This window comes from Monodelphis domestica, chromosome 2 (genome assembly GCF_027887165.1).
Source record: "Monodelphis domestica isolate mMonDom1 chromosome 2, mMonDom1.pri, whole genome shotgun sequence".
Lineage (NCBI taxonomy): Eukaryota > Metazoa > Chordata > Mammalia > Didelphimorphia > Didelphidae > Monodelphis > Monodelphis domestica.
The window spans coordinates 502,888,128-502,914,815 of record NC_077228.1 but is presented as its reverse complement, the minus strand read 5'-3'; the positions used below and the strand labels follow the sequence as shown (position 1 = coordinate 502,914,815).

General features: G+C 39.4%; 1 protein-coding gene across 1 annotated transcript in view; it reads right to left on the bottom strand.

Moving 5' to 3' along the window:
* The window catches only part of ASIC2 (acid sensing ion channel subunit 2), a 396,698-nt gene that overhangs the window by 288,504 nt on the left and 81,506 nt on the right, over positions 1 to 26,688 (bottom strand). The gene's annotated exons all lie outside the window — the stretch shown is intronic.

The following is a 26,688-nucleotide window of genomic DNA, read 5'->3' as shown; positions in this document are numbered from 1 at the left end:
GTAGAGCACTTTTTCATGTGCTTATTAATAGTTTTGATTTCTGTTATCATGTTTATTGAATGAGAGGAGGAATTCTTAACCTTTTTTGTGTCATGGACACTTTTGGAAATCTCAGAATATTCTCAAAATAAAGAGTTTATATGCATAAAATAAAACATATAGAATTACAAAGAAAATCAATTATATTGAAATAACTTTTTTTCTTCCAAAAAATTCTTAAATCCATGTTAAGAACTACAGTAGATAGTTGCCTAGAGCCATGAGAGGTTCAATATTCTTTCCAGTCTTGACCAATATCTATCAGAGGAATAATCTGGACCCAGGTCATTCGGGCTTCAAAGCCCATTCTCCATCCACTATGCCTCTACATATATGTGTATACACATATGTTATACAGTACACATGTCTATCAATATACACATATAAATAACATACAGATATATACATATATAACACATATGTATGTATATATTTAAACCTTTATCTTCTGTCTTGGTTCTAAGGCAGAAGAGTGGTAAGGACTAGGCAATGGGGGTTAAGTCCCTTGCCCAGCGTCACACAGCTAGGAAGTATCTGTGCCCAGATTTGAATCCACAACCTCCCATTTCTGGGCCTGGCTCTCAATCCACTGAACCACCCAGCTGCCCCACAAAAGTATATATATTTTAAAAGGCATTGGACTGGGTATCTGGAGATCTGTGTTCTAGTCCCAACTTATTCACTAGCTTTTTTGTGACATTGACCAAATTATAGTATTTTCTTTCTCTTGGGCTTGGTTTCTAGTTGTGTAAAATAATGAAGTAGATGAACTGGATGGTTAGATGAGATGACTTCTAATATGTCACATTTTACCAGTCCATGAGTCTGGGCAACAGGAATGAAGTAGAAATCTACATATATGGAAACCAGGAAGTAGCCCTAGACTAACAGGTGTCACTGAGCACTGTTTCATTGGCTTTGGATTTGTGGGAGGAGCACGGATTAAGGACCAAGAAGACCTAGATTTCAATCCCAGTGGCAAACCACTTCCTCTCTCTGAGCCTTAATATCTTGAACTACAAAAATTGGAATCACAATAACTATACTGTCTCCTTGTGTACTGAGAGGCAGCCTAGAAGGGTTAAAAGTCAGCCTTGTAGGCAGGAAGGTCTAACTTCCAGTCTAGCCAGTGACACATAGTCATAGCTAAGGATAAGCCACTCAATCCCTCAATTTTGCAGACAGTTCCCTAAATTCCAAGTTTATTGCGTGTCTGTGCTGAGTGTTTGTTTTCTTTCTTCCTTTTTTTTTAAACCCTTACATTCTGTGACAACTCTGGGTCAGAAGGGCAAGGGCTAGGTAAAAGGAGTTAAGTGACTTACCCAAGGTCACACAGGTCAGAATTATTTGAGGATGTATTTGAACTCAGGTTCTCCCAACTCCAGGGCTGGTACTCTATCTACTGTGCTACCTAGCTACCCTATTGGAGTGTGTTTCTAGCCCCCAAATTGCTTAAATTTATAATATCACACATCTGAACCCCAGCCCACCTATCTACTGACACAGTGTTGTAATGATCAAATTAGATACTGTATGGGAAGTGTTCTCTGAACTATAATGTGCTATATCAATGTCAGCTATCATCACCATTATTATTGTTTTCTATTTGTATCTCTCAGGTCTCAAGAACAGCTTATATTTGTCAATAAAAGTTTGACTACTCCCTGGATTCCAATAAAACACTAGCAAATGCTTCAAGTTTCAGAAAAAAAAAGGGTGGAAAGAACATCCCCCCTCTAAAAATATATTTTAAGAGTGTCTAAATATAATTGAATTTAGCAGATGTTTTGTACATGTCTCCTCTGGGCAGAACACACCGGTAGGTAGTAAGGGAGATGCCAAGTTTGAATAAGATAGGGTTCTTGCCCTCATTGAGCTTACATTCTAATCTGTAGGATAAAACCCAACCTCAAAGTGTAATTGCAGTACTTCAGGGCTGGAAGGGACCTCAGGGGCCATTTAGGTCAACTTATCCCTGACCATTTGGAGTCAGAGCACTTCACTTCCAGTCCCAGCCTTGATAGCTGTTAGCTGCACAGCTGGGACAAATTGCTTAATGTCTCTGGACTTTTACAACATCTTGAAAAAAGTAGTAACAAGCATTTAAAGTGGAATGCTTGAATTAGCTCGTTACCATTCAGGGACAACCTGGATTTGTGTAGGGCTATCACCTGTAGGATACTGTTCCTCCTCTTTATTCTTGATCTGTCTCTTTGAAACATCAATCTGATATTTCTAGTTCTTCTGCACCTTGAAGGGCAAGTCACAGGCCAGCTGGTGCATATAGTGTATATAATGTCAGGGATGGGGTCAAGAAGTTTCATCTTCCTGAGTTCAAATCTGGCCTCAGATACTTACTCCAACAAGTCATTTAAACCTGTCTGCCTCAGTTTCCACATCTGAAAAGTGAGCTGGAAAAGGAAATGGCCAACCACTTCAGTATCTTTGTAAAGAAAAACCCAAATGGGGTCAAGAAGGGTCAGACATGACTGAAAAATGAAACCACCCCAAGAACATATTATTCTCTCTTCCACAAGACAGTCCTTGGACCATCTGAAAGTAGTGGTTGTGCTAGCCCAACATCTTCTCTTCTTCAGCTCATAAACATAACCAGTTGGCTCATTTGATCCTTCTGTGTCAGAGACAGGAAACTCCTCACTATCCAAGCTGTTACACATGAATGAATGAATAAAACACTTATTACATCTTAATATGTCCAAAGTAGAACTGAACACAGTTCTTGGATGCAATCTAACTCTATCTGTATTTGTTAAGAATCTGTTACTTGCAAGGTTCTGGGGGTACAAAGATAGAAGGCTTATGGGTAAACTGAGTTGGGCTTTAAATAATAGGTAGGAATTTAAAAGGGAAGGGGAGAGAGAGATGGAGAAAGGAGAAAGACAAGAGAGAAAGAAAGATGAGAGAAAGAGAGGAGAGAGGAGAGGAACAGGGAACCACACTAACAAGGAAAGGGTGAAAGAAAAGTCTGGAGATGATTTGGGAGAGAACAGTGTAGAAGACTTTATTAGGGAAGAAATGTGATTGGAAAAGAAGATGGGCCAGTCATTCAGTAACAGTAAGGGATAATAGCTGGCCAATCCATAAACATTAGCAAGGCAAATTTCAAGAGATCTAGAGAAAGAGCCCAAGCAACCTGGGGGGATCCTTTGTGGAGGATTTGTAGGAATACAAGAATTCTACAAGGTGATTTGGGACAGAAGAGAACCTGGTTACAGAGGGAGCATCTGTAGGACTTGGTACTTGAACAGATAGGAGAGATGAAGCAAGGAAAGCAGTCAATTGCTGGAGACCACCCTTTCTGAATTCCCTTTCAGACTTTTAAAAACCATGCCCTATGCAGTAGGAATAAGTTTAAAGGAAAAGAAAATAGACTAAATTAAGATATACTGAACTCAAGTTGTCCCTGGGATATCTAGGAGGAGAGGTTTTAAAGGCAGTTGAAAGCTGTGTGATACCAAGCCTTGGGCACAGAATTTGGAGTCTGGAAGCCATGGTTTGAATCACTCTTAGATCCTTTCTGGTTGTGCTGATACTGGGTAAATCACTTAACCTCTGAGCCTCAGTTTCCTCATCTATAAAGTGGGATTGGACTAGATAAACCTTAAGAGTCCCTTTCAACTCAAAATCTATTCATCTGTATTTTATGATCCTGTAAGATTCAAACCTGGAGCTTTCAAGAGAAATTAGTACCAGAGATAACATTTTTGGATATTGACTTCATCAGAGTAGTAGCAGAAGCACTGGAAATAAAGGAGATTGTCAAAGGAAAGAGAAAAGAAGAAAACCAAGAATAATAAAACCTTGGTGATCTCTAAGGTAAAAAGAATTAGGAAGAGGAGTGAGGAGCCAGTGAATAAAAGAAAGAAGGTATGACTGGAGATATATGAGGAGAGCCAGGAGAATGTAATGTCTTTGAAGCCAGAGGAGGGAGGTGTAAGTAGGAACTGGCCATTATTATCTGTATAAAGGGTTATAGAGAGGAAGAGACTGAAAAATGCAATTCGATTTGACCATCAGGATGATATTTGTGACCTTAGAGAGAAGCATTTCAGTAGAACAGAAGGTACATAAATGAGATGGCAAAGGTGGAGGAGAAAGTAGGTGGTGAGAAATTTTTCAACAGTTGTTGTTTCAGTCTTGTCCAACTCTTCATGTCCCCATTTTGGATTTTCTTGTTAGAGATATTAGAGTGATTTGCTATTTCCTTCTCCAGTTCATTTTATAGATAAGGAAACGGAGTCAAACAGGGTTAAGTGACTTGACCAGGGTTACACAGTTAGGAAGAGTCTGGGGTCAGATTTGAACCAAGGATCTCCCATCTTTAGGCATGACTCTTAATCCCCTGAACCACCCAGATGCCCCCTTAAAATTCATTTTTAAGTCAGTTGTTTTTAAATATCTATTTTTTTCATAGAAATAAGGTTGTGGACAATAGGTAGGAACCCAAGAGGTCACACAAACTCAGCAAATTCATGAGGTAATTTGCCCTTTGTGCTAAGCTATCCATCCTCATTTCTCTACAAGAGTCTACTATTTTTTCCACCTCCCATATTTTAGGGTTCCTTTAAAAGGATATTTATAAAATGTCATTGAATAGGATTTTGTAGGCTAGTCTGTAAGCCTAATGAACATTCACACCAATATTTCCATGAGAAAAATCTATCCTGGGCCATTAGTCAAGAGGGAATATTCTAGCCACAACCAAAATGTTAGCTGCTTGTCTTCTGTTAAGAAAGAAAATCAGTGACCAAGAGGATACTTCTCCAGGGTCAAGTTCAGATGTTCAGACCCTTGTAAGATGTATTGCACAACATAGGGAGTGATTGCTTATACTTATGTTGTCTCTTTGGGAAAAGTACTACAATTGTTATTGCTGGTACAACTATTATTATTATTGCTAGTCCTACTATCACTCTATAACAAGTGCTACTCTTACAATGATTATTGATTGTCACTATTACTACTCTTACTTTCCACTATTACTACAGCTGTTACCATTTGCTACTACAATAGAAGCAGGATAATATAATAAAAAGAGCACTCAATTTAGAATCAAGTATTAGGTTTTATTCTTGCCTCTCTTTTTTCCTATCCAGGGAAGCTTTAACAAATCACTTTACTTTTCTAAGTCTCAGTTTTTTGACTTACAAAATGGGATCATATTATCTCTCCTGTCTGCGTCATATGGTTGTTGTAAGTATTCCAAAGAAATAATGTATGTGAAAATATTTGGCAACCATAAAGTACTATTTAAACATAAATATTTTAAGTACAACTAAATATTTGTAAGATTATTTGTAGTTTTTAAAGCATTTTGATATGTATTAATTTGAATTATGTAAAGTAAAGACTATTTTCTCCATTGTGGAGATGAGGAAACAGCTTTAGGAAGCAAAGGGATCTTTTTTCTAAGGTGATCTGTCTGTCTTTCTATGTATGTATGTATGTATGTGTGTATGTATGTATGTTTCTATCTATCCATTAATCTATTTATCTCTGTAACATATTTCTATTTCTCTCTATCATCTATTTATCTTTCTAATCATTAATCCATCATTTGTCATTATTTATCACATATCTATATCACCTATTTATCAATCTCAATCATCTAGCTCTATCTATCATCTATTGTCCAATCTATATCTATCCATATATATGCATATCTATATCTATACCTAAATCTCAGCTATATATCTCTAACTACCTATATATCCACATCTATTTATCTATGCAACTATCTATATGTCTATCTATCCATCCATCTGATTCTATCTATCAATCTATCTCTATCCATTGATCCATCTATCCAACTATCTATCTATCTATCCATCCAACTATCTATCTATGTATCCATCCATCCATCTATCCAAATATCTATCTATCATCTATCTATCCATCCACCTATCTATCTATCTATCTATCTATCTATCTATCTATCTATCTGTCTGTCTGTCTGTCTGTCTGTCTGTCTATTTTGATCTTCTAAGACTAGAACCCAAGGCTTTCATAATTCTCTACATGTACCTACCAGAGGCTGTTTTCTATCAAACCATTTTTCTTTAAGACAAGTGATATCCCCAGGGCAGGAGTATTTTTTAAATGACAATAAAGATAAAGCAAAATGAGATTATGAAAATGGTCCACATAATATCTTTGGACTTTGAAAGTATATTTGTATTTACATCAGGAAGCAAAATTCAGTAGACTCTTTTTTTCTTTCCCTTGGGTATGTGCCTAGAGTCCCAATTTGGAGATCTAGAAAGAAGATAGACAGAAACACAATGTAAGACTGTACTGATTGTTTTCTCATCGTGAACATTACCCAATATTCCATCTTTCATCTTGATATATTGAGTTCAAACAAAAACAAATTTACAGATTATGACAACAACATTTATCAAGTTCTTTGGATGGGCCAGGGAATATCAACTTCACCCATGTGCACTGTGTGTTTTATAAGGATTTGACATTTTTGATAAACACAATTAAGTGGAATCTGACCTAACTTGTATCCCTGTATTCAAATAGAATGAATTAAATATTTTTTGCATGTGTACGTGAGAACTTCCATCTTCCCTCCATCTAATTTCACAAACACTTATTAAATGCCTACAATATACAAAACATGCAATTCTGTGCTAGGTCCCAGAGCTACAAAGATGAAAAAAAGCCTTGCTTTTCTCAAGTAATTTAGTCTACTGTTGGGAAGTCATTGGTACACAGAGTTGAGTACAAGGTAATCTGAAGCAGGGAGAGAATACTTCTATAATCCAGGAGATCAGAGAAGACTTCACGTTGGAAGTGAATTAGACCTTTAAGGAACTAAGGATTCTAGGAAACAGAAGTGAAAAGGGAGTTCATTCCAAGCATGGGCATAGGCAAGACGATAGGAGATTGAATGCCATGTTTAAAGAATAGCTAATAGGCCAATTTGGCTAAGACATAGTGAATGTGAAAGAGAGAGATATGAAATAAATCTGGTGATATAAGTTGGAACCAGGTTTTTTGGGGGAGAAGGGGAAGGAAGGAGATTTAAATAACAGGCTGTGGAGTTTGTATTTTAATTGAGAAGCAATAGAGCCATTATATATTTTGAACAAAAATTATTATCTGTACTTTGCGAATTTTTTTTGGTAGTTCCGTTAGGTGCATATAAGAAAGGAGAGGTTCTTGAAGAAGGGGGAGAGAAAGCATCTACTATGTGCCAAACCATCCTGAGAATTTTGAAAATATCATTTCAGTTGATGGAGGAATAATAACACTGCTCTGATTTTATTCTTGGTATGTATTCCTCCCTATTCTAATTCTTTGCTTTAAACATATCTTTTATTGCACAGTTGGGCTTCAGTCTCCTCATAAATCAAATGACATGGCCAGACTAGATAACATTTGAGATTTCTTTTTATCTCTAATGAATGTTGAAAAGAATGTGTTTTTCTTTAAGTTAAAAAAAAAAGAAAGAAAAGCCAATATGGAAACGTAAACTTACAAGAGAAATCAACTTGAATTTAATTTTATAAGAGGATTCTTCATAGGTCTCTTTTGTTTTAGCTTTTTTTAAACAGGGAATTAATCTCATAGTCTTAGAACTGGAAGGGATTTACTCATCTAATGTCCATCTCTCACTGTATGGGCGAGAAAGTTGAGGCAAAGAGGAGGTAAGTCCAAGTCTGCAGAGTTAGTAAGTGGCAACGCCAGAATTTGAACCCAAATTCCTTGGGACACAAAGCCAGTAGTCTTCTCATTCTACCTCTGCTGCCTACTTATGGAAAGAGATCTTATGACTCTATCAATTGAAGATCAATCAGAAACAAAGATAATTCACCTTTGAAATTATTTTGAAGTCAAGAGTATCCACTTGTTCCCAAATGTGATTCAAAAAGAATCTCCTCAGGCCTGGAGATGGGAGGTCCTAGGTTCAAATCTAGCCTCAGGCACTTCCTAGCTGTATGATCCTGGGCAAGTCACTTAACCCCCATTGCCTTGGCCGTACTGTTCTTCTGCTTTGAACCAATACAAAATATTGATTCCAAGATGGGAGGTGAGGGTTATAGAAACAAAAACAGAAACAGAAACAATCTCCTACAACTATAGACCCACAGAACCTCAGGATTGGAAGAGACCCTGGATAGCTCCCTATCCAGCTTATATCTAAACAAGACTCCTTTCTGTAGTATTCCTAGTTGGTGGTTGTCCAGTCTCTGCTCAAAGTTCTATAATTGGGACGATCCTACCACATCTTCAGATGGTCATTTTACTTTTTTTAAAGCCTTACTTTCCATCTTAGAATCAATACCTTGTGTTGATTTGCACGAGTGCTATGGGCTAGGCAATGGGGGTTGAGTGACTTGTCCAGGGTCACACAGCTAGGAGGTGTCCAAGGCCAGATTTGGTCTATGCCTGGTTCTCAATCTACTAAGCCACCTATCTGCCTTCAGCCACTTTACTCTCAGAGAGCTCTAAGGGCTAGAAAGCTTTTCCTGAGACCTAGACTAAAAGTGCCTTTTTGCAACATTTAAAAACAATTGCTCACTAAGGCAAGGTACATCCCAATTTCATTTCTCTTAAGAGTTTTCCTACGGATGGGGACTAAGGAGAGGAGATGGGGTAAAGAATAACATGTAGCTATGGCCCATGGCACTGATAAAGAGGCTTCAAATTCATGCCCAAATGTTGGGTCAGGTGTTGAGCATTTAAATCCAGGAAAACCCTGTTAGAAAATCACCTTGGCTGTGAGAAGACTGGCATTCTCCCCTCTGTTACATATTAATTATAATTCATCCCCTTTCCTTGCCTTGAATTATTTATGAGGCTGATGTATAAAATATGATGATGAGTGGTAATTTCCAGCTGTGGCCCCCAATGGGCCAGGACGTGCTGCAGCTGCTTCTAAGAAAAACACACAAGTTAACAGAAGTGTGGGGCGAAAGAGGGAAGGGAGGTAGAGGCAACTGGAGTCCTTTATTCGGAGCATGGGGCCAGGGCAAGGAAGAGTCATATGGAGCAACATACTGCTCATGGGCAATGCCAGGAATCTGAGACTTAGTTTCATAAGGCAGCAATGACTATAAGATCTAGGGTGAGATGTCTCCTGAAAGGCCAATTTATAGAAGACCTTTCTCCTCCCAGAGGTTTTGGAGGGGGAAACAGACTACCATTTAGCCTGGATAACTAAAACATTGATTTTCTTGAAAGCAGGAGGATAGACCCAATGACTTCTCCCAAGGTCCTCTTCCCATCTAGAATCTTCAGAGTGAGCTAAGATAAGTGCTCATGGTCCCTGGGATGGCTAGCCCCCTTCTGAATTTTCCTTACAATAATCAATTTGAAGCTGGAAGGGATCTTAGAGGTCATAGAATTCAATCCTCTCATTCTAACCCATGAGGTAGTTGCCTTAAGGAGGGTAAATAATTTTCCTGGAGTTCAAATCAGGTCTCAGACACTTACTAGCTGTGTGACTCTGGGCAGTCACTTAAGCTTGTTTAACTCAGTTTCCTCATCAGTAAAATCTCTAAGTTATAGAAGGAAATGGTGAATCGTTCCAGTATCTTTGCCAAGAAAACCCCAAATGGGGTCACGAAGAGTCAGACACAACTAAAAAGACTGAAGAACAAAACAACAACTACCAAGGTGGTAAGTCCTTCTTACCTGCTGCTCTCAGAAATGAGGTTGGCAGGGTAGGATCCTTGAGTATTTTAAGTAGTTAGGAAGGGGTGGCTCATGTCTTCTTTCTCTCCAAATGACATTGTCAGAGAAAAACAGAATAGAAATGGTCCACTGGACTGGAGTCAGGGAGCTCCTTCCTTTTTTTTTCAGCCTGCATTAATGCCATATTCCTTACATTGTGACTACAAGGTATTTTACATGTTATTCCATGTGATCCTCACAACAGTCTTGCAAGCAGTAGGTAGGTGAGGTTAATTAACTTGCTCCTTTTACAGATGAGGAAACTGAGGTTTAAAGAAGTAAGGGATACTCAAACATCATATACTGAAAGAGTAGCAGAGCCACAACTCAAATCCAGACCTTCTGATTCCTGATCCCAATTTCCTTCTTCTGCCTTTGAAAAGACCAGAATAGGAAAAAAAAAATGTTGTTTGGTACTATGTTCCCGAAATCACTACATTGGGCATATCCTTTGACTTAATGATGCCCCTACTAGGTCTATGCCCCAAAGATTAAAGAAAAAAGGGAAAGGACCCATAGATGCAAAAATCTTTACACTGGCTATTTTTGTAGTGGCAAAGAACAGGAAAATAAGGAAGGTTCTCATTCTTGTGCTATAAGAAATGTAGAAAGGGATAGTTTCTGAAAAAACCTGATAAGATTTATATGAAGTGATGCAGAGTGGAGTGAGCAGAAGCAAGAGAACAATTTGCATTGGAACAGCAGCATTGGAAAAGCAAGTAACTTGAAAAATATAAGATACCTGATCAATGTAATGACCAACCATGATTCTAGAGGACTCAGGATGAAACATACTACCTATCTCTTGACAGGGAAATTATGGACTCATTGTAAGAATGAGACATATGACATGGTTACTGCGGAAATTTGTTTTACTTGACTATTTGTTACATGTTGGGGTTTTTTTCAAATGGGAAGAGACTAAGAGAGGAAGAAAATGGATTTTATAAATTTAAAAAATTTTAAATTAAGTTTAAAAGAAAATTAATTTAAAAGATAAAAGACACAATTTCCTTAAGAGAAATATAGACACAAGTAGGTGATCACAGGATAGTAGTAAGTCCTGAGTCATATAATCCAACAATGTTGAAACTAGATAGAATCTTTGGGATTATCTTTTTCATCCCCCTCATTTTTTCTAAAATAGTCAGTATGGTGAAAACAAAGCAAGTTACACATGGAGGTCTAATGGTTCAGTGAGGCAAACCAGGGACTAAGAATTAGAAGACCTGTGTTTTGGTCTCATCAATGTCATTAACCAGCTGAGTGAGGTTGTGTGGTTCATTAAATCTCTCTGATCCTGAAAGCTCCTCAGTTTTAAGAGTGACCAAAATCCCTGCCTTGACTGCTTTATAGGGATGTCTATCTGCTGCAGGCACCAAATGTGATGATGGATGGGAACATGCTTTGAGATATATAAAAGCACTACAGGTCCACATCCAGAGAAAGAACTGTGGGATAGAAACACAGAAGAAAAACAACTGCTTGATCACATGGGTCAATGATGATACAATTGGGGATGTAGACTCTAAGCGATCACTCTAGGGAAAATATCAACAACATGGAAATAAGTTCTGATCAAGGACACATGTAAGACCCAGTGGAATTGTTTACTGGCTACAGGAGCAGGGTGGGAGGAGGGAAAGAACATGAATCATGGAACCATGGAAAAATATTCTAAGTTAATTAATTAAATAAAAATTTCCAAATTTTAAAAAAAGAGACAGGAAATATTAATAAAAACAATAAAAAAATATTTAAAAATTACAAAACATGAAAAGGTGCACTTGATTTTTCTTGGTCTAGAGATATGATTTAATTGGCATAATAAACCTATACTGTGGAAGCTCAAAAAAAAAATAAAAGCACTACAGGAGGATGTGTTACATATTGTGTTGAGGTAAACAAAATCTTTTGTTTCTTTAATGCCTTGTTAGCATGAGTACTTGCAAGAGCACCAGGGTCCCTTTTGGTCCAAAAGAAATAAACGATACACTTGAAGTTCCCAGGATTTTGCTGGTAGGTTGTATGAATCAGACAACTTGTGAGATGCAACCCCAAAACTGAATCCAGGTCCAGATGTCAGGAAGGCCATTCTTAACCTTAGGCTTAAAACAGAGGTAGAAGTGGGACATTTCTCCAATCTCTTTTCCTTTTACCATATGCTACCCTTCCTTTGTTTTTCCTTCCTGCTATTCTCCCAAATAGGATATGAAGTACCAACAGAAAACTAAAATCTCTTAGCAAAAATGACAAAAAACTAAACAAATTGAATAGATTGACAATATTAACATATGTCTGGATAATACAAGTTATATTGCTTCTGATCTGTTACTATCCTTGTTAAGTACTTAATATGTGCGTAAGTCATTTGGGAGACAAAGTGGAGAAAGTGCCAGGCTGAAGTCAGGAAGACTTAACTTCTTGAGTTCAAATCTGGCCTCAGATACTTACGTGCTGTGTGAACCTGGACAAGTCACTTTATCCTGTTTGCCTCAGTTACTTCATCTTTCCATGAGCTGGAGAGGGAAATGGCAAACCACTCCAGTATCTTAGCCAAGAAAACCCCAGAAGGGGTCACATAGAGTTGGACAAAATTAAATGTCCAAACAATATCATATACATAACCACACCAGGTGCCAAAAGAAAAATTCACTAAGGCTGGGGAGAGTCACTTTTATTGAACTTGTATATTTACTAGCACACACAGTGGGTCTTGATTACTTGAAGGACTAGACTGGAGAATGGAGAAAGGAGAGAAAAAAAGATTAAGGAATGTGCAAAGAGGAACATAGCATCAGAAGAGGAAATGGGAAAAAGAAAAGAAGAGAAGCAAGAGTCAGAGAAGTAGAAAAACAGATAAGAAGGTAGAGAGAAAGAGGGGGGGGGGAGAGAGAGCGAGAGAGAGAGAGAGAGAGATGATGGAGGGAAAGAAGAAGGAATGTGGGATGAGTGTCTATAAGAGAGAAGGGAAAGAACATTTAAGAAAAGAAAAAGGGAGAGAGAAGACAAAGAAAAGAAAAAGAAAAGAAAGGGAAGAAAGAAGAGAAGAAAAGGAGAAATAAGGAGAAAAATGGAAAGCAAGAGGGATAGATTAGTTTACTCAAGGATTCTAGACATTCCTTTCTCAAAATCTTTATCTGCACAATGAGGAAAATAATGTTAAGCCACTTACTCTACAGAGCTTCTCTGACCCCAGTAATTGGAACAATTCTAAAACACTTTGCTTAATTGTTATAAAAATGCTAACTAATAACAGGATTTCTCCTAAGGCAACTGGAATCCTACTTTCCCAGGCTCAGGACTATCCCTTTTGGGTGGTACGATGGTCCAGCTCACCCTCTGGTCCCAAGGCACAGCAGTTGCATAATCAAGTAAAAAAAAAATCTGGGCTCTCTGAGGGCTCTCCAGATAAGAATGCAAGGTGCCAGATTCCATTGGAGCCAGTCAATGGAACTTCCAGCAAGCCCCAACACCCAGCTATTTTCGCATATAGATTCTGGACCTCATTGCCTATAGATCTCATCCCAAACAGCTGTTCTCAGTCCAGGAAGATTAATAATCTAACAGGAAAGTTGGCCAGGGTTTGTGAGTCAGCCTGATCTCTATCATCTGAGGGGTCCTCTTTCCCCCAGGCCCTACTGTTGTTATTCAGCACCTTCTAGTTTATCCTTTTCTACTTAGGAAGCATTTTTGTTGTTGCTGTTGCAATCATCAAGTTCTCTGCTATCTCCTGATAAATATGGGACTTTAACTCTTTGGAATGGCATGAGATGAATCAAGCATTGGCACTGGCACCCCCACACACAGAGGTCTGTGTAGTGAATAAAAATGATAAACTGAGAGTTGGTGAGATCTGAATTTGAATTTCAATTCTGCCATTTACTGTCTATGTGAATTTGGATAAACCACTTAGCCTCTTTGGGCCTCAGTTTCCTCAACTGTAAAGTTAAAAGTTGGACAGTGGCTTCTGAGGTCCCTTCTAGCGCTAAAACCATGATCTGATGATTATGCCAATGTGAGATATCTCTGCCCCACACAGTCGCCTTGGGCTTTACCTTGTGTCAATTACTTGGGAGAACTATTCATACAGGTACTCTTACTTTAATCTCTTTAGGCATCAGTTATTCCAATGGTAAAATGATGGGGGGGGGCACTTAACGGCCCCTAACGTGTTGTCTTTCCCAGTTAAGTCTATTATCCGACTCCAGTACATCTTCTGACAAAGTGTGATACTGTAGCTTAGCTCTACTGAGCAATCAAACAACAAACATTTTAATGTCTCCTATGGGCTAAGCACTGTGCTAAGCCATAGGAATAAAGGGCTAAAAGTGAAATATTCCTTGCTCTTAAGAAGCATACATTCCATTGGCAAATCATCAGACCAAAGGAGGAGATGAATAATGTTCCAAAAGTCTTAATAGTATGAGAAATTCTGGTTATGGGGGTAAAACCTGGGGACATATTTTTACCTTCCCTCTCTAGATGGGGAAGCTGAAGTTGCAAGGGGACAAATGGGTTGTCCAAAGCCTAGTGTCAGGGTTATGATTAAGCCCAGCTCCCCTGTTGGAAGGCCCTGTTGCTTCTTCCAGTCTCAGAGTACTTCAGGCATATGCCGATAAGAGGTTAAGTAAGACCTCTAGAAGTGGGAAGCCAAGAACAAGAAGGGTAAGTAGGTTTACAAAGCTATCTTTATTCTGTAGGAGTCAGATTTCAGCCCAGATGGGACACAGATGTATTGGCATAGTGTTATTACTTTAGAGATTAGAACAGAGAAGTGAAGAATGAGGAGAAAGTTGATGAAGACAGGAAAGAAGAGAAGGAAAAGGAAAAGAAGGAAATGGAAGAAGAAAAAGGAAAAGAGGAGAAAGGTGAGAAAAGAGACAGATACAGAAACAGAGACAGAGAGAGAAGGAGAAAAACAACCACAGATGGAAACAAACACAGGGAATGAAAAAGGGAGACAGAGACTAGGGAGAAATAAGATGGAGAAGAGAGGGGACAATGAGAGATAAAAGACAGAGATGAAGAGAGACAAGGACAAATAGAAAGACATGGAGAGAGAGAGAAAGAGAAACAGAGTGAGAGATACAGAGATGGAGAGAGGGAAACAGACAAGCAGAGAGGGAGGGAGAGTAGGAGGGAGACAGAGACAAGACAGTCAGGAGGTAGAGGAGAAGAGAGGAGGCAGAGAGAAACAAAAAGACAGACAGACTAATAGAGAAGAAGAGACAAAGAAAGACAGGGAGAGAGAGAGACAGGGCAGAGGATGAGGGAGAAGAAAATGGAGAGAGGGAGACAGAGAGAAGGAGAGGGAGAAAGAGGGAGGCAGACAATGAGAGGAGGTAAGAGAGAAGGAATTGAAGAGGTAGTTTTCCCTTCACTAAAGATCTTCAAAAAAAAAAAGACTGGAAGTCCACTTGGATATTTTGTAGGGAAATTCTTGATCCCAGGATCATCACTAGAGCTAAAAGCTCATTACTTCATTTTAGAGAATTCTAGCCCATCTCTTATTTTACAAAAGAGGGAATTGAGGCCAAAGGAGAAGAAGGGACTTGCTCAAGGTCACCTAGACAGTGTGAAGCCGACCTAGTATGAATTTCTCTAAGTTTCTGTTAGTTCCATTTTTCTCTAAAATGAAGGAACTAGACTGGTTGGTCTCCAAGGTCCCTCAGTGTTTCTAAAATTTGATGAGACAGCTGGGGGGCATTTAGGGGATGTTTTGCCAGGAATGAGAGAAGGTTGAAGCTCAGGACTAGCCTGCCTAATGCAGGACATCTGTTCACCTCACTTTCCTCCCTGCCCAGATGTGACACAGGCTGTTGCAATAAAAGTTTGATGCTCTTGGACTCCCCCTGCAATCAGATTACTCAATTTCCCAAGTGGGATACTGGACTGTGCTCTTCTCCTGACTGATAAATGACCAGAAGCCTCCACAGAGCCCTTTGCTGGCAGGCTGACGCTCCCAAAATGATGGTGGCGGTGGCAGTGGCTGTGCCTGCCAGCCTCTGCATGGAAGTTGTGGGTGGAATTAACTAAATATGCATTCGATCTCCCACTTTGCAAGAGATGGGAGCTACTCCAGGAGAGCGATCCATCCTTGGCCCAAGTTGACATCCACTGACAGTTTATATATTCTCCCTGCTAAAGAGGAGGTGACATTTAGCTGGTGTCCGCTCACTCCAGCTCCCCCAAACTCCCTGATCAAATAGGCAGGAGAGGAAAGGGAACAATCTCCTGCCACTCCTTTCATCTCATCAATGATGTTTTCTGTCTCTGACAATTGACCTCCCAACAGACACCTGCATTCCAGGTATGTCTCATTTTAAGAAGACAGGGGGTTATGAAACACTGAGCAGAAAGACTTCTAGCAGTTTTAGGTAGGGATTGTCCATGTCATGAAAAAAATCCTGGTGGATGGATTTACTTCTGGGCTCTTTTTCTATTTGAAACACGACATTTGGAAAAATCGGACTCAATGAATGCAGCATTCCCAGGAACATTATTTTTTGGTAGGTTTAGCAGAAATAAAACTAAGTGTTCATTTTGTTGGCATTTCATTGTCTGGGTTCTGGGATCTTTTGTCTAAAATAATTGTAGCTCCTACTTGTTTCCCCCCATACAATCATAGATTTTGAGCTAGAGGAGAATTTGATCCTCATCCAATTGAACCCTCTTATTTTACAGATGAGTAAATTGAGATTCAGAAGTGAAGAGGTGACTTACCCAAAGACACAGAGATCTGGCTAAATTTATTTTTTATCTTCTTTAAACCCTTACCTTCTGATTTAATATGAATTCTAAGACAGAAGAGTATCAAGCTAGGCAATCAGGATTAAGGGACTTGCCCAGGGTCACACAGCTATAAAGTGTCTGAGGCCAGATTTCAACCCAGGTCCTCCTTATTCCAGACATGGCACACTATCCACTGTGCTGCCTAGCTGCCCCAATATAGCTAAATTTAGAAATGTGCCTGGCTGAAACCTGAGTTCAATGATGGAAGAGAGACCCCTTCAACCATCTCTGAGTCATTCTGATTTTGAGACCCACTTCTCAAAAAGCAGAAACCCCCCAAGGTTTCCAAAGATAAATTCTTCACTCATTCATGTTTTCCATCTAAGAGGTTCATGACTTCATTGTTGACATGTTTCACTAGGCATTCCCAAGAAATATTGAAATCTCCTCATTTTCAGAAAGGGCATAGGAAGAGGGACCAAAATATAATGCTTCAAGAAACATCTTCGTAGAAAAGTCCCCTGAACTGATGCTTGGGAGAACTGAGTTTGTGTCCTCAATTGGGTTCAAATACACTACTCTTGTTATTACTCCCTATGTAACTTTGAGCAAGTCACCCACTTCTCAGTTTTCTCATTTGAAAAAAAAAAAAGGGGGAGGATTGATTTGTTGATCTCTTCATATCTTCTTCTTCTCATTCCCATGATCCTCTCAGACCTCACAGCTGTGTGATCTTGGACAAACCACTTCCTTTCTCTGGGGACTCAGTTATGTTATCTCATTTATGTTATGTTATCTCATTTGAGCCTCATAACAACTCTGGGAAGTGAGTGGTATTATTATCATCCTCATTTTCTAGATGAGAAAACTGAGGCACAAAGTGGTTAGGTGATTTGTCCAGGGACTCTGGAAATGAGGAGGCCGTTAATGTCCATTCCAACTCTAATAATCTCAAAAGCTTAGTGTCAGAAGCTAACTGAAATTCCCAATCATTGCTCTTTTTTATGATAATTCCCTTACATACCCAACTACTTGAGCCTGTGAAGCATGGTGGGAAGAGGGCTGAAGTTGGAGTCAAAGAGCTGAATTTGAATCCTGTGTCTCTAATGCTTACTATTTGATTTTGGGAATCTTGCTCCACCTTGCTTGTCCCAGGTTCTTCATCCATAAAATGAAGCCATTGGACCACAACCTCTTTAGTTCCCTTCTTACTCTGGATCTCTTATCCCATCTTTTCTCAGAGTCCTCGATGGGGACCCAGAAAGGTCCCTGGTCCCTTCCCTACCAGAAATAACTACTTAGAGTAATTGTTGGTTTTATTTTTGGTAGAAGGAAGAAGTCTTCCCAAACTGACGCCATGTTTGACTTGGATGTCACTTCTTGACTGGATCAACATATACATGAAGGAGTTTCAGAATTTTTCTAACAAAATGACAAGGTACCACACTGAAGAAAGGAAATGTTTATTCAGAACTACACACACACACACACACAGAGGATGCTAGATTTCAAGAAGGCATGAACAACCACTCAGGCAGATTCTTGGCAAATCCTCACACTCTTTTTCAACTCTCATCCTAGAATTAGGGCAGCTAATTTGAAGCATGACACAAACTGTAGGCAGGTGTGTCACACTTTATGCAATAACTAAGATGCATGGAATCATAGATGTAAAGCTAGAAGGGCTTTAGAGTTAGCTTTTATATAGAACTTGGAGGTTTCAGTGGAATTTCACATTAGTTATGGAAGGGGGTTGGGGGAGGGCAGGGAAAGAACATGAATCTTGTCACCATAGAAGAATATTCTAAATTAATTAATTAAATAAAAATTTCAAAAACAAACAAAAAAAGAACTTGGATATTTGTAAAATGCTTTTCAGATGTTATTTCATTTGAGCTTCATAACAACTCTGGGAAATAGATGGTATGCCTATCAATCTCATTTTTCTATATGAAAAACTGAGGCACAAAGTGGTTAGGTGACTTTTCCAGGGTCACAGAGCTAGTATCTGGTATAGAATTCTAGTCTCCAATCTAATATGTTTTCATTTTCCAGGAGGAAATTGAAGCCCAGTTGAGTTAAGTGACTTGGTCAAGGTCACAGAGCTTGGAATTATAGTTAGGATAGAGTTAAGAGTGGTCTTTGTTCTCCATATCCAACATTTCTTCCCTGAACTACATACAGTCTCTGACTGATTTCTATGGCCCACTGTTTCCAGTTCAAATATCTTGTGTAAATGTGATACAAAAGGGCTCTCTGAAGAAACCATCTATTTTAAGTCCCTCATATTACAAAATAAGAAACCGAGTCCCAAGAGGAGGGACAGGGAGGAGAACTTGTTTGAGGCTATCTGGTAAATCAACAACTGAGTTGATACATAAACTCTGGTCCCCAGATGTCCCAATCCAATGTTCTTTTCTTTATATTTGGAAAATCCAGTAATCACAGGATAGTTACCAAGATATACTAGTAAACCAGTGACTTAGCCACTGCTCTTGTGTGTCCATCTTGAATATTGGGTTTACACTAAAGCCTCACTCTTAGAAAAGTGGGGGCTTGAGGGGAAGAGTGTCTCAGAGAAGCTATCAATCTTGACTTTCACTCCATCATCAAGAACTCTTTCCATTGACTCTCCCAAAATACCTTCATTTCCCTTATGCCATTAAATCCCCACAATAATCCCAGGAGATAGGCAGGGAAGATATTAATGTGTCCATTTTGTAAAGGAGGAAACTAGGGCTCTGCAAAATAAAATGAGGGTGGGACACTGTCCAAGGTCACACAAATGATGGGACCTGGTCTTAACCCATGTTTTCCTGTCTTCTAGCCATCTGTTTTTTTCTGCATGCCTTTTCTATCTATTTTGTATTTCCTGGAAAGCCATAGATGAATAGAATTCTTGTTAATTCAAATATATTACTTAATTCTCTAGGATCCTTCATTCTTTAAGGGCATCCTACCAAATCTCTTTGTAATGCATTGTTTTGTAAAGTGAATCAACATAACCCAATTTAGCTACTTAAGAAGGGAGGGGAAGGGATTGAATCATAGGTCTGGAATCAAGAAGACCTGGGTTTGAATCTTGCCTCAGACACACACTCAAGTCACTTAATCTCTGCTTGTCTCATCTATCCAACTGGAAAAAGAAGATAACAATACTTTCTATTTCCCATAGTACACAGAATCACAAATTTAGGGTTGGAAAGTTTTTCATATCAGTCAATTATCTATTTTTTACTTTCTCTTCTAGAATAATTTCTAAGATAGAAAGGCAAGGGTTAGGCAATTGGGGTTAAATGACTAACCTAGGGTCACACAGCTAGAAGTGTCTGAGACCAGATTTGAACTCAGGTACTCCTGATTCCAGGCCTGCTGCTCTAGCCACTGTGCTACCTAGCTACTTCTCACTGGGTAACCATCAAATGAGATAATATTTGTAAAGTTCTAAGCACAGTACATGGCACATAGCAGGAGCTTAATAAATGTTTGTCCTTCCCATCAATCTCTTTATTTTTGCATGTAAGAAAACCGAGGCCCCTAAAGGTTAAATGACTTGTCCAAGGCCCTACCAGCAGTAAGTAGAGGAGCTAGGATTCCAGCTCAGATTTTGCATTTTCATGTCCACTGCTTCTTTTTTAAAACCCTTACCTTTCGTCTTTATATCAGTTCTAAGACAGAAGAGTGACAAGGACTAGGCAATCAGGATTAAGTGACTTGCCCAGGATCATGCAGCTACAAAGTACCTGAGGTCACATTTGAACCCAGGTCCTCCCAACTCTGGGATTGGTGCTCTATCCACTGAGCAACCTTGCTGTGCCTGCAGTGCTCTTTCTTTCATTCCCCCCTCCCCCCCACCATGCTAGGTCTCATTCTGATCTCTGTGGCAAAGAGTAGATGAGATAATAATGTATGCAAGGCATGGCATGGTGCAAGCCCTAATGTACTATTTAGTAATAAAATAAGTTCAAGTTTGTGAGCATCAGGTTTGCCAAAAGGAGGAGGAGCATTCATATATATTCAGCCTTCTATATATGGAAAACTAGGTCAGGTCCACCTGTCTGCAATCCTCAGCATAAATCAGTAACCAAGAAATAAAATCCATCACCCACAAGGATGCAGGCACATGGTCACGCTGACTTCTCCGAGGCCGAAATGGAATGGAATCAATGCTACCAGGGAGTGTTTTTTATTGCAACAACCAAAATGCCCGGAGCGTTTTTGTTCTTTGAAGTTATCAGCTTTTTAAAGGAAAGGTGAAGTTCGTAAAAAGCCAGAGATGTTATACAACCATACAATCCATCTTTTATGAGGTTTGATGTAGCCTGAATATCTCCCAGTAATTTCCCCCAAAATGAGGCCACAAGAGGCGGTCAGCTCTGATTAAGGCTCTTCCTTTGCAGGAAGAAATGAAGCTGATCCATAGTCCCAGGCCTCTTGGAGCTTAGAATCAAAAAGAGATACACTGCCACACAGAGTCATACCTGGCATCTGCTTTATTTCATGTCAAGATGCATAAGAAAGAACAGAACAAAACAAATCTGGGGACTTGGCTCCATTGCCTCCATGTTCCCAGTCTTGATGAAGTTCAATAAAGAACCTAAACTGGCCACTGATGATGAGTACAGAGATTAGCAGATAGATAGGTAGACAGACTGACAGATATTCAGATAGGTGGCTGTTTAGATAGATAGATGATAGATAAATATATAGATTAGATAGATAGATAGACAGATAGACAGACAGATAGATAGATAGATAGATAGATAGATAGATAGATAGATAGATAGTCAGATGAACACACAGAAATGGTGGAGAGATGGTAGAGAGGGAGAGAGATGGACAAATGGATGATGGATGATATACATGGATGGATGGACAGAGATAGATAGGTAGATATATAGACAGACAGACAGACAGACAGATAGATAGATAGATAGATAGATAGATAGATGATGGATGGATGGATGGATGGTCAGAGAAACACACAGAGAAATGGGAGAGAGAGATGGAGAAATGGATGATGGATGGATGGATGGATGGATGGATGGTCAGAGAAAACACAGAAATGGGAGAGAGATGGACAAATGGGTGATGGATGGATGGATTGATATAGATATAGATAGATGGATGGATGGATGGTCAGAGAAACACAGAAATGGTGGGAGAGAGAGATGAACAAATGGATGATGGATGGATGGTTAGATATAGATAGATAGATAGATAGATAGATAGATAGATAGATAGATAGATAGACAGACAGTTAGATGGAGAATCAGATAGATGGTCAGACAGACAGAAAGATATAGCAGACAGAAATAGAATAGACAGGTAGACAGATGAATGGATAGAACAATTGATAGGTCATTTATTAATTACTAAGTATTTTTTGCATAAAAATCACTGTTAAATATTGAGAGGCTAAATATAAACAAGAAAGAAAGTCCCTGACCTTAAAGAGCTAACATTCCAATAGGAGAAAAAAACACTCTAAAAGGAGCTAGAAGGGAAGGGGAAGGTACTCTAAAAGAAAGGGCAAAATGAGCAAAGAGATCTGGGCTTAAACTCTGCCTTTAACTCTTATAAGACGTGGCACTTATTAGGCAGGGTACTTTGTAGTACTGAGTTTTACATCAGAGGCAAACAGTCCAAAGAAAGCTAAGGTAAATGCCAGAAGTGATCCCTTAGGGGCTGTCTTAGGGGTGGGGGGAGGGAAGCAGGACTCAGGAGTCTCCTTGAATGCATCTGCACCCTACTTAATTATTCTAACTCTAGATTTCTCTAGAGAAGCTAAAGGAGAGGTAGGTATGTGGTGGATGGGAGCAGACTTCAGCATGCAAACAGAAGAGCAGGAGTAAAGGATGTCTTCAAGGAAACGCATGATAGGAAGAGAAGATGGGCTGGGCACAAGGCCAGGGTGAGGATGATAGGAAGACAATTACTATTATCCTGTAATATCTGGAGAAAGTGAGGAAGTCCCCCAGCACACTGGGTGAATGTTCTTGGGTGAACACAATACGGGAGTAAACAAATAAGCTGCAGAAGATGAGCAGGCATAAACAGGGTGCAATCTGCATTCTTGGGAGGGGGGGACTCCCAAACCAATGGGTCCACAGATTCCTCTGGGTATTGGGGCATTCTAGCCAGCAGTGTACTGGTAAATGTTTAACTACTCTCTCTCTAGAAAAAATGTACACAGGATATACTCTTAAGTTTTACCAGCATTATTATCCTTATTGTTTTTTAAACCCTTACTTTGTGTCTTAGAATCAATATTAAGTATTAGTTTTAAGGCGAGAGAGTGGTAAAGACAAGGATATTGGTGTTAAGTGACTTGCTTAGGGTCTCATGGCGGGGCTGTATCTGAAGCCATTTGTGAACCCAGGACCTCTAGTTTCCAGGCCTGGCTCTTTATCCTTTGACCCACTTAGCAGCCACTTTGTCAGCATTATCAACATTTCCTTCATCACTTTCTTGTTTAGAACAGTGGAGTCAAATTCAAATAGAAACAGGGACTACTAATCTGTACATGGGAACCTTCCACAGACTACATCTGGATTTAGTTTTAAAATGTGATATTATCTATATTTATTATATTTTAATTTACCTTATTAAATACTTCCTGGTTCCATTTTAATCTTTTTCAAGCTAAACCTGGGACATATGTCTGACACCTCCATCTGGACAGTCAATTAAATAACAAATTGAGCCCTGATTTGTAGTGTTTGCAGATTTCTAAAAACTTGAAAATCAGCTCTTGAGGTCTGAGCTGTTTCCAGTAGACCTCTGATTCTGGCTAAGAAGCTGTTAAATTTTATACTATCTGAAGACCTCTGGTGAGGGAGCACCCCCACATCTCCCAAGATGGCCCATGTCATTTTGGGGTAGACTGAACCATGAGTAACTTTTTCCTCCCATTAAACTAAATTTGCTTCTTTGAAACTTTCTAACTTGGTTTCGTACCCAAAGGCCAGTCAGTTGGGCAGTTAATAAACATTAATTAATTATTAATTTATTACTCCATTCTAGGCACTTTGCTAAGCAACAGACAAACAGAATAGGTCTGTTCTTGGGGGCAGCTGGGTAGCTCAGTGGATTGAGAACCAGGCCTTGAGACTGGAGGTCCTAGGTTCAAATCTGGCCTCAGATACTTCCCTGCTGTGTGACCCTGGGCAAGTCACTTGACCCCCATTGCCTAGCCCTTTCCACTCTTCTGCCTTGGAGCCAATACACAGTATTGATTTTAAGATGGAAGGTAAGGGTTTTTAAAAAAATAAAAAATAATAAATTTAAAAAAAAAAGAATAGGTCTGTTCCTTCTCCATGCTATGACTCTTCAGATACTTGAAAATACCAATCTTATCCTCAGGCAAATCTTCTCATGGCGAAAGTATGCACAGTTCCTCCAACCAGTCCTTCTGTGACCTGATAAGGAGGGCCTTCATAGATGATAAGCTACAGAGTATCCAGAGAAGGGCAATGACTTTCCTAAAAAATTGATGCCCAGAAAAGAATCAGAAATGGAGGGATTGTCCATCAATTGGGAAATGGCTGAAGGAATTGTGGGATGTGGTTGTGATGGAATACTATTGTACCATAAGAAATGACAAACAGGAAGAGGTCAGAAAAACCTGGAGTCATATGAACTGATGCAAAATGAAGTGAGCAGAACCAGAAGAACAGTATACACAGTAACAGAAATATTATACAATGATCAACTGTAAAGGACTAAACCATTATGAGCAAAGCAAGTCTCTAAGGTAACCACAAGGGAGTCAGGATGAAAATGTTATTCCCAGCCTCCATGATGCCAGGCAATTCCATGAAGAGGGGTGGCCAATGGTAGGCTTCCAACCCCATCCCATTGATCAGTTGCCTGGTTCCCAAATATTTACCTAAAAGGGTTCCTTTTGTTGGAGCTTTGGCTCACTCCAGAGTCATCATCAAGTGAAGTCACACAGTGGAGGATCAGATATAGCAACAGGGGTGGCACATGTCTACCAGCTATCAGCATCTTCTCTGGGGAAAAGGGTGATGCTGGAGACTCCAGTCTGATGTTTCCATCTCAGAGCTCTGGTCTTAGAATCAGGAAGAAGACCAGAATGGTAACCCTTTCCTGGAAGAAACCATTGGGTCTAACTCTCATTTAATAGATGAGAAAAATCAAAGTTCAGAGGAAAAGAGATTTGCTCAACTTAGGAAAACCCAAGTTCAAATCCTGATACTAGTTGTTTGATCCTGTGAAAGTCACTTAATCTTTCTCAGCCTCAGTTTCCTCATCTGTCAAATGAAGCAGATAATAGCAAATTCCTCACAAGGTTGTTGGGATGATCAAATAGTAAAGGTTGGAGCTTTGCAACCCCTAAGGTGACTTAATAATGCCAGCTATTATTTCATTGTCTTTTCAGCTCTCAAAGCAACCTTCTATCTACTCAGATAATCACAGTTCTGCAGATTTGTATTAGAGTAGGAGAGAAACACTGCAACCACACTAGAAATCTTTCTTGTCCATTTTACAAGAAGATGTGTCCATTCTGAAAGACTCTCTGGTCCCCGAGGTCAGGAATGATGCACATGGACAGATGGACACCACATGCTCATTTGGCATGGAAACGCAGTAGTTCATTAGGAAGCCTCGTGGCACTATGGAAAGAGCATCGGCTTGAGAACGAAGAGGTTTAAAATCTGTTACTTAGAGTTTGCAAGGGACCTTACATGTTATTGAATCCATACCTCTCATTTTGCAGATAAAGGAATTGAAGCCCATAGATATTAAGTGATTTGACCAGTGTCACAGAGCTTGTCAAAGGCAGGATTTGAACCCAGGTTTCCTGACTTGTGTCAGTGTGACCTTGTCCTCTGTGCTCCAATTTCTCATCAATGATAACTTCAAAGGTTTCTCTCAGCTCTAATATTAGTAAAGTCATATGAGCACAAGTTCTCAAGGAAAAGGGTAACAGTAAGTAAGGATTGAGTGGACCTGAATTCCAATCCTGCTGCTTATTCTATGTGCCTTACTACCTATATGTATTTGGGCACATTATTTACTTTCTTTGGCCATTCTGGTCTGTAAAATTAAAAATAAATCAGAGCATTTCTTCCAGCTCAAAATCTTGTGATTTGCTCTCTGTTTAATTTCTAAACACTTCTTTGGGAGGATAAAGCATCATCTCCATTTAACTGGTGGGATACATGGAGGTACCGGGAATTTAGTTATATAAGGTCAAGGACATTGGGTGACTTACACCTGAATAGATGCTGAGACAGAAATAAAAACTTCTTAGTTTTAGCCCTGAGCAGATCAGCACAACTGATGCAAAACAAGCAGTAGCTATGTCCCCTGCCTTCCTCTAATAGTCTGATTCCATTCAAACCAATTTAACAAACACTGAGATGGTGATGTGGGCATTGAAAAGAATGCTGGATTGGAGCTAAAGTCCCTGGATTCCAATGGTGGGTCTCCCCTGTGTGACTTTAAACAAGCTACCCAAATTCTCTGGGCCCATTTCCTAATTTGTAAAATGAGGGGGAAAGACAAGATGAGAGGTCCATCCTGGCCCTAAATTTGTGATCCTACTATGTGCAAGGTATTGGGTTGGGCCCTGGGTACCTGAAGTCAATCAATCCATATTTATTAAATGCCTACTATATGTCAGATAGTATGCTAAGCACTAAGGATACCAAAAGAGACAAAATAAAGATCCTGCCTTCAAGAAGCTTAGGAGAACAGGTCATCTGTCTGGGAAACAATGGGTGGGCAATTCTAAACAGCTCAAAGATTCTTAGTTCTGTATTAATGAATGGCAGGGAATGAAGTCTAGTGGTGAGTAGGGAGTTACCATAGAGACCCTAAATGGATTATCCATTGGCAAAGAATTAGAATGCAAGGTAACAGAATTTTAGAGCTAGAAGGGATCTTAGACATCATCTACTACACTTCCTTCATTTTACAGAGGAAGGAAAAAAAAACCTTAAGGCTCAAGTAGAATGAAGTGACTTTGCCCAAAGTCACACAGCTTAGACCCAAAACGAGATGAATATTTCCCAGCAGCATTTCCAGGATGAAACAGGTGCTCCAGGTCATTGTCACAATCAACAGCTCTGATCATTCTATAACTGGGTAGAAATGACTGTGATTTTCAGTGTGGGCGATGCCCTGCTCCAACACTTGCTAGCTGTGTGATTCTAGGCAAGACAACTGTAAGCCTTA